This window comes from Coffea arabica, chromosome 6e (assembly GCF_036785885.1).
Source record: "Coffea arabica cultivar ET-39 chromosome 6e, Coffea Arabica ET-39 HiFi, whole genome shotgun sequence".
NCBI lineage: Eukaryota > Viridiplantae > Streptophyta > Magnoliopsida > Gentianales > Rubiaceae > Coffea > Coffea arabica.
This window is the reverse complement of record NC_092321.1, coordinates 15,707,541-15,719,427: the sequence shown is the minus strand read 5'-3', so window position 1 is coordinate 15,719,427 and position 11,887 is coordinate 15,707,541. Positions and strand designations below refer to the sequence as shown.

Below are 11,887 nucleotides of genomic sequence, written 5' to 3'. Positions count from 1 at the left end.
TACATAAAAAATCCTTTTTCATCCAATTTATCGCCCACCTACCTTAAGCTCCAAAAGGAATTAGGAAAACGACATGCAACCAAAAGCCCAAAAGGAGACATAACTGAAACATTTCTTCCAAGTTCCAAATTAATCCTTCCTTCTGGAGTTCCAAATTCCTTTGTGTTGTTTCATTTTTTTGGCTAGTTAGATGTCACAACATATATGATTGACATAATGATAAAGATTGCAACAATAATATGAGAAACGCGCAAAACATTCGTATACACAGACACAGCAGACACAACCTTGATCTTAGGCAGTAGGGTAAGAAGCTTGCATGGCAATGCCACAGAGACCTTCTTTGGCTTCAATGTCTCTCTGCATCAGGATGTATCCACTCTCACCCCAGCTAGTTCCCCAACAATTCTTGACCAACCAATATTTGGTTCCATCAGAGCTTGTACCATATCCAACTGGTGTCACACCATGGTCTAGTTCAGTTCCACAATCCCCGGTGAAAACGCCGCTTGAATAGAATTGGAAGGCAGAGCCACTAGCATCAATGGCAACTGATACAGGTTGGTTGGCTACAGCCTTCAAAGTGCAGCCTCATTGTTTGCAGGGACATCTTCATATCCAGTGATTTTGGCAGCGGAGCTAGCTTCTTTGTTAGTATTGCAAGTTCCATCGACAGCTTGATATGGATAATTGGCTTCAGTAGTGAGACCGTTGTTTTTAATTATGAAGGTAAATGCATCATCCATGAGACCTCCATTGCAGCCTTGATCTTCACCAGCAATTTTCTAAAATCTTTTCCAATATTTCACTATGGCCCAAAAGTTCTTCAAATTTTTGCATTTTCATTCAAAAAAGGGCAAAGTATTCCAACCTTAAGTGTTTTATTCTTCCAATTGTTGAAACTTTATGTGTATTTTGGAAGGTTTAGTCCTCATTTAACTTGGAAATAGTTATTATGCAATTAGAATTTTTACATTTTAGAAAGTATATTTGGTAAAGTGAGGAAAATTATGCCTATAATTTTACATGTTTAATGAGATTTCTTCTCTTTACTTAATTTTGCAAGTAAGTGATTGATATAGTCGATAAAGGTTATACTCCTCCTTTGATTATTTCTATATATATATTTTTTTTATGAGGGAAAAAAAAAGAAAAAAAAGAGAAAAAAAAAAGAGAAGAAAAGAAAGTAAATAAAATTTTTTCTACTCCAATGATTCACCTACCGAGTAACCGGGGGTTGGCATCTACAAATGTCGACATTCGCGTAAAAAGGTACTTGAATTAAGAGTATGCATAGCAACTTGAATAAGTGAAATGTTGAGTAACCGGGGATCTTCATCTACAAATGTCGATTTTCGTGTAAAAAGGCATTTTCACTATTTAAGTAAAAATTAGTATGAATAAATCCCTCTTAGTTATAGAATTTTGAGAAGAAGATGATTATAGGAGGAGGAAAGCTATAAATTGACTATGTGATTTGCTTATTTGTAAATTTAAGTTAGGGTAAGAGATTAAGTTTAACTTGTTGAATTTAGGGTATAATTATCTTTCCTTTACTCGATATTATGAGTATTTAGTGTAATTTGAACAGTGATATAATGATTATTTTCCAAGTCTTGAGGAATTAAATTGGACAAAGTGCATATATTGTTTCACCTCTTGAATCATTGTAGTTGATTATGTGTGGATTGCTTGAGGACAAGCAATGATTTAAGTGTGGGGGAGTTTGATAAGTGACTAATTTACGTAATAATTGTATGATATTTTATATTATTTTTAGTCACTTTGGGTATATTATTGGAAGAAAATGATTCATTTTGGCTATAATTAGTATAAAATGCTTTTGTTCAATTAAATGAGGTTTTTATCACTTTTTACTTGGATTTTGTGTATTTTGACAGTTTTGACACATTTTCGTATTTCGGCTATAACTTGAGCTACAATGATCGGATTGGGATGATTCTTGAACCCATTTGAAGATAAGAGATAGATCTACAACTTTGGTGAAGACATCTGAATCCAGTTTGAAGGTTTTCCAGGTCAAAAGGCCGAAGTACAGAGTCAATTGCTATTGGTCGAAACTAGAACAAGGCATGGAGCAGGCAAGGGTATTTCAGTCATATCTCAGCCTACACAGATCCAAATGAGGTGATTCTTGATGCACTAGAAAGATAACTCAAAAGGCTACAACTTTCGTGTTTTAGACATGAGCTGGTTCAGCCTATAACACCAAGAAAAGATCGGTTGAAGTTGGGCCAAAAACAGAGCAAGTGATCCACACTCGGATCCACTATTCATCCGAACCCTCGGTTGTTTCTGGGTTAGTGGAACCGAGCTCGGATCCATACGGATCCGAGGTACTGTAGCAGCTCGGATCACTGTAGCAGCCCAGATTTACTGTAGCAATCCGGCCTGAATTTGGCAGGATTCCTGGCCGGATTGTGGTCAGAAAAGGCTGCTCTAGTACGCGTAAAACTCAATTTCACCTCCACCAACTCACATGTGATGCTAGACATGTGAGAGACATTACCAGCTGTAAGGAGAAAGTGTAAAGCTTCATTCCTTGACCAACTTTCATCATTAAAGAGCCAAATTCATTGCAAAAAATAGAGAGAGATTGGAGTTCATAGCAGAAAAATAGAGAGAGACATACGGGAGAAGCGGGAAGTTGCAGAAATGTAGCTCTTTCATCTCCCTAGTGTTAGTTTAGCTTAGTATAGAGTAGTGTAGCTTTTCCATTCTTGTTTATTATCTAGATTAGGATGAAGATGGAGGATGAAGAAGGCAAGGAAGAAAGCTCATGTGACAAGGGTTGTATTCCTTCCAAACTCTTTATCTTTTGTATTTGATTCCAAGTTTAGTTAATATACAAGTTCTGGATTTTGTGTTCAATATGTGTTTCTAAAGTTTATACCTTGGGTTTGGTTGAACTTTCTATAATTGTTAGTGTTTATTATTTGGTTATTTGATTGCTATGATTTGAGCAAGTTATTTAGCACTTTGGCTCTTTAAATCATGATTAATCTGGTACCATTGATTGTGATTATCTAAGGTGTTGTTTCTGCAATGGAAATTGAGATTTAACACTAGTTCAAGAAGTGCTAAACATAGGGAGTACACTCACGAAAGTAGAGGTGCATCTATGTGGTTTTTAGTGATTCATTTCATGTAATTTCATTGAAGAAATGAACTTGTAGCTAATTTCATAACCATGAGAATAGGTATGGATTAGTTATAAGTATAATTGATTCACTACGAAAGTAGGATTCAAATGCATAAGGAAATTACACCATAACTAGCCTAGATGTAGTAATTAATGATCCAAATATAGCACTTGCATGAGTAGTTAGGGATACCACAACCTAAGGAGCTTTTATTTGTCATTTCGTATAATTTCAATAGGTTAAATTTGTTATAATTCATTGATAGTCTAAATAATAGAGAAGCTTTAGTAATACAGGTAATTGTTCACTCTTCCCTGTGGGATCGACCCGATATATACCCTAAACTACTAGTTGACCTGTATACTTGCAGTGAACGGGTGTAATTCGGTTTTTTAACTTGTACGTATGTAAAATACCCGTCAAGTTTTTGGCGCCGTTGCCGGGGAAGATTTGGTAATATCGGTGTGAAGAGTAACTTTATTAGTTTAGACATATTATTAGTTATACTGTGAATGTTATTTTCTGTGTTTTATGTGTGTATACATTTTATCACCTATTCTTCTTACTAATTTTGCTCTTAAGTTGTTTAAAAGCAATTTTAGGTAATGAGGAGGGTAGGTCAATTTGGAGGACAATGCTTGAGAAGTGGAAGATTGGCAATGGATGGTTATCAAGTGCAAAGCTCCTTCAACAGAGGTAACCAAGAATTTACTGAATGTATGTCTTTTGAAGATGGTTTAAGGTGCTTAAAGGCAAAATTTGATGTAATTAAGTTACAAGTTCAAATGGACACCATGATGCATGAAATTGAGCAGAGGAGGAATGTTAATGTTTTTAATTCTTATCATGTGATTTGTGACTTGTGTGGAGGTTATCATGCTACTAATACATGTATGCAAGCACAAAATGTGGATTATTATGATGAAGTAGAGCATTACAATCCTTGTTTTGATCAATATAGTGCTAATTGGAGCAATTCTCCTGCTTATGGTTGGAATAATCAATGTACTTATAGTGATAATTCATATTTTTATGATCACCAACCTGAAAGTGTCCAATATGAATCAAAACCATCTTGGGAGTTGGCAATAGAGAAGTTAGCTAATACACCTCTACCTTGGGAGTTAGAAAGTGAACCATTAGCTAATGATTCTAATGCATCTTGGGAGCTAGCTGTAGAAAATTTTTCTAATCAATTTGATTTAGCAATAGAAAAGCTAGCAAATGCAACTTCCGATCGTTTTGATAGGATTGAGGAAAGAATAGATGAATTAGCTTCTCACTTTGGTCGAATACATGAGCAATTGAATGCATTGTGTGAAGTTATTTCCTCTAATAATGTGCAAAATGATCCTAGCATGAATGATGGGAATGTTGTATGTGAGAATGGGTTGCATTTTGATGAAAATGATGAATCTCAATTGTGTTTCAATGAGCAAATGTCCATTTCACATGATAATATCTTTGGAACTAACTTTGAGCCTCAAGAGGTGAGTTTTAATGACTCATTTTTCACCCCTCTTGAGGAGTGCAGTGAAAGTATAGGTTCTAAAGGTATTCCTGCCCAAGATACTCTTATGACATGTCCTTTGGTAAGTTCTCAAGTGGTGCATATTCAATGTAATATCTATGGAACACTTGGAATATGTAAGTCACTTCCATCTCTCAGATCATTAGATCATGTGGCTTTTTCTATTAAGTCGCCTTACAATGATCCACCAAGGCCAAAAATGGTGGATTATTCATTAACTAAACCTCCTTGAAAAATGAGGTGAAATAGTCAAGCTATTGACTTTAAAGAAGCGCTTATTGGGAGGCAACCCAATGCTTGTTTAAGTTAGTGTTACTTTGGAGTGATTTTATGTTTAAAGCATAAGTTTGAATAATTTTGTTGTTTTTCATTTGTAGGTTTTGGAAAAGTGACCAAATGAGGTGAAAAAGACGAAGTTTGATCAAAGATCTCAATACCTCAAATTCAGTAATTGTGGTTTTTGATGCATTAAAGAGGTTTAGAATGCATGTTTAGATCATTTTACATGTGCGCGAATGGTTTATTTTGATATAGAAATGATCTAGGGTGTATTTTGAAGAATTGAGGTCAAACTGAAAATTGCAAAAATTCTGCAATAAGTGCAGATTCAATGGATCCGAGCTCGGATCCACATGGATCCAAGCCCTCGGATCCACTTCTGCAATCAGAAAAAAATTCGAACTTCTTGATCCGAGCTCACTCACAATGATCCGACCTCGGATCCTTTCAAAAACGACCTCGGATCCTTTTAAAAACGAAGGCTTGGATCACTTTTCAACTCCACTTTTCTTCATGTTGGCTTGTTTTTAGTAAGTTTTAGTTGTTTGATTAATGTTTTTGTGTGTTTTGTAGGTGGCAATGGCAAGAGTTCATGCAAATGATCTCAATTGCAAAGGTGTTTATATTAAGGCAAAAATGGAGTTTTCATGTTCAATTGCTGCATTTCATGCATTTAAAGTGTTTCATGTTTAAGTTATATTCATGCATGATCATGTTAAATTTGAATTTTATTCAAAGAACATGAAGTAGGTTGAATGTGGAAGGTTGGCCAAGCAAATTTGGAGGAAAAACAGCAGAAAACAGCTTTTTCTGCAGCAAATCCGGCCATAAATCCGGCCAAATGTTGGCCGGATTGAAGGCCGGATAGTCAGGGGAGAAAAGAAAATTTTTTCGAGCATTCTGGACAGAATCCGGCCTTAAATCCGGCCAAAAACTGGCCGGATTGTAAAAAAAAAAAAAAATCCACTGTGGCAAATCCGGCCAACAATCCGTCCGGAAATCCGGCCAGAAAGTGGCCGGATATGCAACAGTAAAAAAAAAAAAAAAAAAAAAAATTTCTGCCCAGAATCCCTCCACGAATCCCTCCAATTTCTGGCCGGATTGTGAACAGTAACCAGCGTAAGATGAATCCGTTTCACAGATTCCTCACAATTTTTCTCCCTTCTTCTTCAACCCAACTCACACACTAACACCTCAAACACACACCACTCACTAAAACACCACTTCTCACCATTTAATCTTCAAAAAACCTTCACCAAATCACTTTCTCCCATCCTCTAGAGTGAATTTCATAGTTCATATTTTTTCAAAAACAACTCTAAAGTGGTTTCAAGCTTACCATTAGTTAGGGTTCTACCTTCTTGAAATCACTCAATTGAGGTCAAATTGGAGTAAGTTTCTTGAGGGTTTTCACATCATATTGATCTCTAAACATCACCAAACCACCTTGAGGTAACAATTCTTCACCTAACTTTGTTATTTGAATTTTGCCATGAATGAATATTTTCTATTTTTAGGCAATTTTTAATATGTGAAGTTAGGTGCATTTATTTGAGCTTATTGATGCTATTGGTGATTGTTAGTGATAACTATATTTTGTGATTTGCATTTATTGTACTTATTTGGTGAATTCTTGCTAGTTTTATGCTTAATTTGGCTTGATAACGAAGTTGCATATTAAGTAGCCAAATGTAGCATTTTAATTAGCTTAGTGGGAGTTTTTTATATTTATGTGAGTAATTTAGATTATCTAATGAATGAAAAGGTGCTTGATTGAATGATTTTGTGAATTCTTAGGTAATTCTAAAAGAAGAGGTGAATTGAAGATGACCTTAATTGATGAAATTCATAAATGCACTTACAATTTTTGTGGTTCAATAGTTTTTAGTATTTCATGAATTCTCACGAAGGTCATTTATATTTTGGTTTGGTGTGTTTGCCTCCATTTTGAGATTACTTTTGTACTTGCGGGGATTTGATCATTGAGGACAAAATGTATAAATGGAACTTATTTTGTTCATGATTGTGGATTTTTTGTGTGAAATTAGCTTCCCTTTGCTTTGGATACTAATGCATATATTTGATTAGTAAAGATTAGCTCATTTCATGTTTTTATCCCTTGAACATTGTATGGTTCCATATGCTTGATCATTTTTCCTTTTTCCTTGAATTGCATGATTTTGTTGATTGCAACCTTTTATTTTTAAGAAATTTATTTGTTTTGATTTTGTCTTTTTCAGGGTGCAATAAGTGAACTTCCATTCTTTCTCAAATACGGTTGGAAATTCATCACTTGGACATGGATTCGGATTGCGCAAGTCATAAGGGGAGTATTTTCTTTTACTCTTTCTTTATTTTCCTTTTCTCACATTGAGGACAATGTGAAGTTTAAGTGTGGGGGAGGAAATATGTGAACTTGCATTCTAATGCTATGTGATGATATTTTGTGGATTTAAATGCTTAGAAATATTGGAATTGTGTTTGAATTATTTGCCATGTGGATAATTTGCTTGAAATTGGGTTTGTTGGCAGGGAGTTTTCATCCATTTATAAGGAGAAACTCTATAAAAAAATTTCTAAAATCTTTTCCAATATTTCACTATGGCCCAAAAGTTCTTCAAATTTTTGCATTTTCATTCAAAAAAGGGCAAAGTATTCCAACCTTAAGTGTTTTATTCTTCCAATTGTTGAAACTTTATGTGTATTTTGGAAGGTTTAGTCCTCATTTAACTTGGAAATAGTTATTATGCAATTAGAATTTTTACATTTTAGAAAGTATATTTGGTAAAGTGAGGAAAATTATGCCTATAATTTTACATGTTTAATGAGATTTCTTCTCTTTACTTAATTTTGCAAGTAAGTGATTGATATAGTCGATAAAGGTTATACTCCTCCTTTGATTATTTCTATATATATATTTTTTTTATGAGGAAAAAAAAAGAGAAAAAAAAAAGAGAAGAAAAGAAAGTAAATAAAAATTTTTTCTACTCCAATGATTCACCTACCGAGTAACCGGGGGTTGGCATCTACAAATGTCGACATTCGCGTAAAAAGGTACTTGAATTAAGAGTATGCATAGCAACTTGAATAAGTGAAATGTTGAGTAACCGGGGATCTTCATCTACAAATGTCGATTTTCGTGTAAAAAGGCATTTTCACTATTTAAGTAAAAATTAGTATGAATAAATCCCTCTTAGTTATAGAATTTTGAGAAGAAGATGATTATAGGAGGAGGAAAGCTATAAATTGACTATGTGATTTGCTTATTTGTAAATTTAAGTTAGGGTAAGAGATTAAGTTTAACTTGTTGAATTTAGGGTATAATTATCTTTCCTTTACTCGATATTATGAGTATTTAGTGTAATTTGAACAGTGATATAATGATTATTTTCCAAGTCTTGAGGAATTAAATTGGACAAAGTGCATATATTGTTTCACCTCTTGAATCATTGTAGTTGATTATGTGTGGATTGCTTGAGGACAAGCAATGATTTAAGTGTGGGGGAGTTTGATAAGTGACTAATTTACGTAATAATTGTATGATATTTTATATTATTTTTAGTCACTTTGGGTATATTATTGGAAGAAAATGATTCATTTTGGCTATAATTAGTATAAAATGCTTTTGTTCAATTAAATGAGGTTTTTATCACTTTTTACTTGGATTTTGTGTATTTTGACAGTTTTGACACATTTTCGTATTTCGGCTATAACTTGAGCTACAATGATCGGATTGGGATGATTCTTGAACCCATTTGAAGATAAGAGATAGATCTACAACTTTGGTGAAGACATCTGAATCCAGTTTGAAGGTTTTCCAGGTCAAAAGGCCGAAGTACAGAGTCAATTGCTATTGGTCGAAACTAGAACAAGGCATGGAGCAGGCAAGGGTATTTCAGTCATATCTCAGCCTACACAGATCCAAATGAGGTGATTCTTGATGCACTAGAAAGATAACTCAAAAGGCTACAACTTTCGTGTTTTAGACATGAGCTGGTTCAGCCTATAACATCAAGAAAAGATCGGTTGAAGTTGGGCCAAAAACAGAGCAAGTGATCCACACTCGGATCCACTATTCATCCGAACCCTCGGTTGTTTCTGGGTTAGTGGAACCGAGCTCGGATCCATACGGATCCGAGGTACTGTAGCAGCTCGGATCACTGTAGCAGCCCAGATTTACTGTAGCAATCCGGCCTGAATTTGGCCGGATTCCTGGCCGGATTGTGGTCAGAAAAGGCTGCTCTGTACGCGTAAAACTCAATTTCACCTCCACCAACTCACATGTGATGCTAGACATGTGAGAGACATTACCAACTGTAAGGAGAAAGTGTAAAGCTTCATTCCTTGACCAACTTTCATCATTAAAGAGCCAAATTCATTGCAAAAAATAGAGAGAGATTGGAGTTCATAGCAGAAAAATAGAGAGAGACATATGGGAGAAGCGGGAAGTTGCAGAAATGTAGCTCTTTCATCTCCCTAGTGTTAGTTTAGCTTAGTATAGAGTAGTGTAGCTTTTCCATTCTTGTTTATTATCTAGATTAGGATGAAGATGGAGGATGAAGAAGGCAAGGAAGAAAGCTCATGTGACAAGGGTTGTATTCCTTCCAAACTCTTTATCTTTTGTATTTGATTCCAAGTTTAGTTAATATACAAGTTCTGGATTTTGTGTTTAATATGTGTTTCTAAAGTTTATACCTTGGGTTTGGTTGAACTTTCTATAATTGTTAGTGTTTATTATTTGGTTATTTGATTGCTATGATTTGAGCAAGTTATTTAGCACTTTGGCTCTTTAAATCATGATTAATCTGGTACCATTGATTGTGATTATCTAAGGTGTTGTTTCTGCAATGGAAATTGAGATTTAACACTAGTTCAAGAAGTGCTAAACATAGGGAGTACACTCACGAAAGTAGAGGTGCATCTATGTGGTTTTTAGTGATTCATTTCATGTAATTTCATTGAAGAAATGAACTTGTAGCTAATTTCATAACCATGAGAATAGGTATGGATTAGTTATAAGTATAATTGATTCACTACGAAAGTAGGATTCAAATGCATAAGGAAATTACACCATAACTAGCCTAGATGTAGTAATTAATGATCCAAATATAGCACTTGCATGAGTAGTTAGGGATACCACAACCTAAGGAGCTTTTATTTGTCATTTCGTATAATTTCAATAGGTTAAATTTGTTATAATTCATTGATAATCTAAATAATAGAGAAGCTTTAGTAATACAGGTAATTGTTCACTCTTCCCTGTGGGATCGACCCGATATATACCCTAAACTACTAGTTGACATGTATACTTGCAGTGAACGGGTGTAATTCGATTTTTTAACTTGTACGTATGTAAAATACCCGTCAATGGTCTAGTTCAGTTCCACAATCCCCGGTGAAAACGCCGCTTGAATAGAATTGGAAGGCAGAGCCACTAGCATCAATGGCAACTGATACAGGTTGGTTGGCTACAGCCTTCAAAGTGCAGCCTCATTGTTTGCAGGGACATCTTCATATCCAGTGATTTTGGCAGCGGAGCTAGCTTCTTTGTTAGTATTGCAAGTTCCATCGACAGCTTGATATGGATAATTGGCTTCAGTAGTGAGACCGTTGTTTTTAATTATGAAGGTAAATGCATCATCCATGAGACCTCCATTGCAGCCTTGATCTTCACCAGCAGTGTCACAATCCACTAGCTCTTGCTCAGACAATGAGATCAATTTACCAGTTTTGAGCGGGTGAATCCCTTCTAAAGCTGCAACAGCTGAAAATGCCCAACAACATCCTGCATTTTTGTGAACAAAAGGGTTATCCACAGTTAGTCCTTTGGAGAGAATTGTTCGGCAAATGTATATAAATTGAAAGACAAACTGCAATACTAGGCTAGCTTACCACATTGGCCTTGATCCTTAATTCCTGTGACTGCACCCTTCGTTCTCCAGTCCATGGAACCTGGAATTGCACTCACTTGTTCATACCTGAACAAGGTTCCTGTACTTGTTGCGTGTTGCTTTGAACTCCGCATTGGTCAAGTCAGCAAACTGGTTAATCCCGAACTTGTAAGATTTAGTCCCAGCCTTGTTGAATGACTCAATGAACTCAACATTGTCCTTGAAAATCTTGTATCGGTCAGCCTTCTCGACCTCATCCTTGTAAACACATCCGTAATGAGCCATCCACTTGATACGGTTTGAGGAACCCTTGGTTCCTTAACCCATCAATCCGTATCAGTAGGGCTACCTAGAAAGTTAATTAGATTGAATAATTGGGTAGTCATAGTGTTTTTAGTAGTATTTTTATTAGTTTTCTTATTGATTTTATGAATAAGGATTGTAATTGTGTGGAGAAGGAAGAAAGATTGTGATTGGAGCTGATTCAAGTCGAGTAGGGCACCCGACGTAAGACCCATCACATCGCCCATCATGTTCTGGTTCCTGTTTAGCTTGTAGAGCCACTAAGATGGGTGGTGATCATTGGTTCTGACATAAAGCCAGCCATGCTTCCAGCCAAATTACATAGTTTTGTTGGTTTAGGGTTTTATGTGTATCTTGTTTCCTTTTTAGAGTAGAACTCATTGTAACTTCTAAATAGGCATAGTTAGGGCATTTGTAATTATCAGACTTTTCTCCAAAATAAATATGTCATTGGTTGGTGTTTATTAATTGTGAAAGTTTCTCTGATTTTTATGAATCTATGATTTATGGCTAGATTTCGTTCGTGTAATAATTCTCGTTTGGAGGGTGTTCGTGAAACCCTTTTGTTTCCTACGCTTCTGCTACCGCACCACTGCTCGTGTTTTCCGATCACGTACTGAGGCTTCATGATTCAAGTTGCGGGACATGGCCTGAGAAGCCAACATTGCCAGCATCAGAAATGCAACAACAATAAGCTTCGAACTGAATTTTAAAGCCAT

General features: G+C 35.5%; 1 pseudogene; it reads right to left on the bottom strand.

The window, feature by feature from the left end:
• Positions 1 to 294: 294 nt before the first annotated feature.
• On the bottom strand, positions 295 to 11,887 carry LOC113694570 (senescence-specific cysteine protease SAG39-like; annotated as a pseudogene).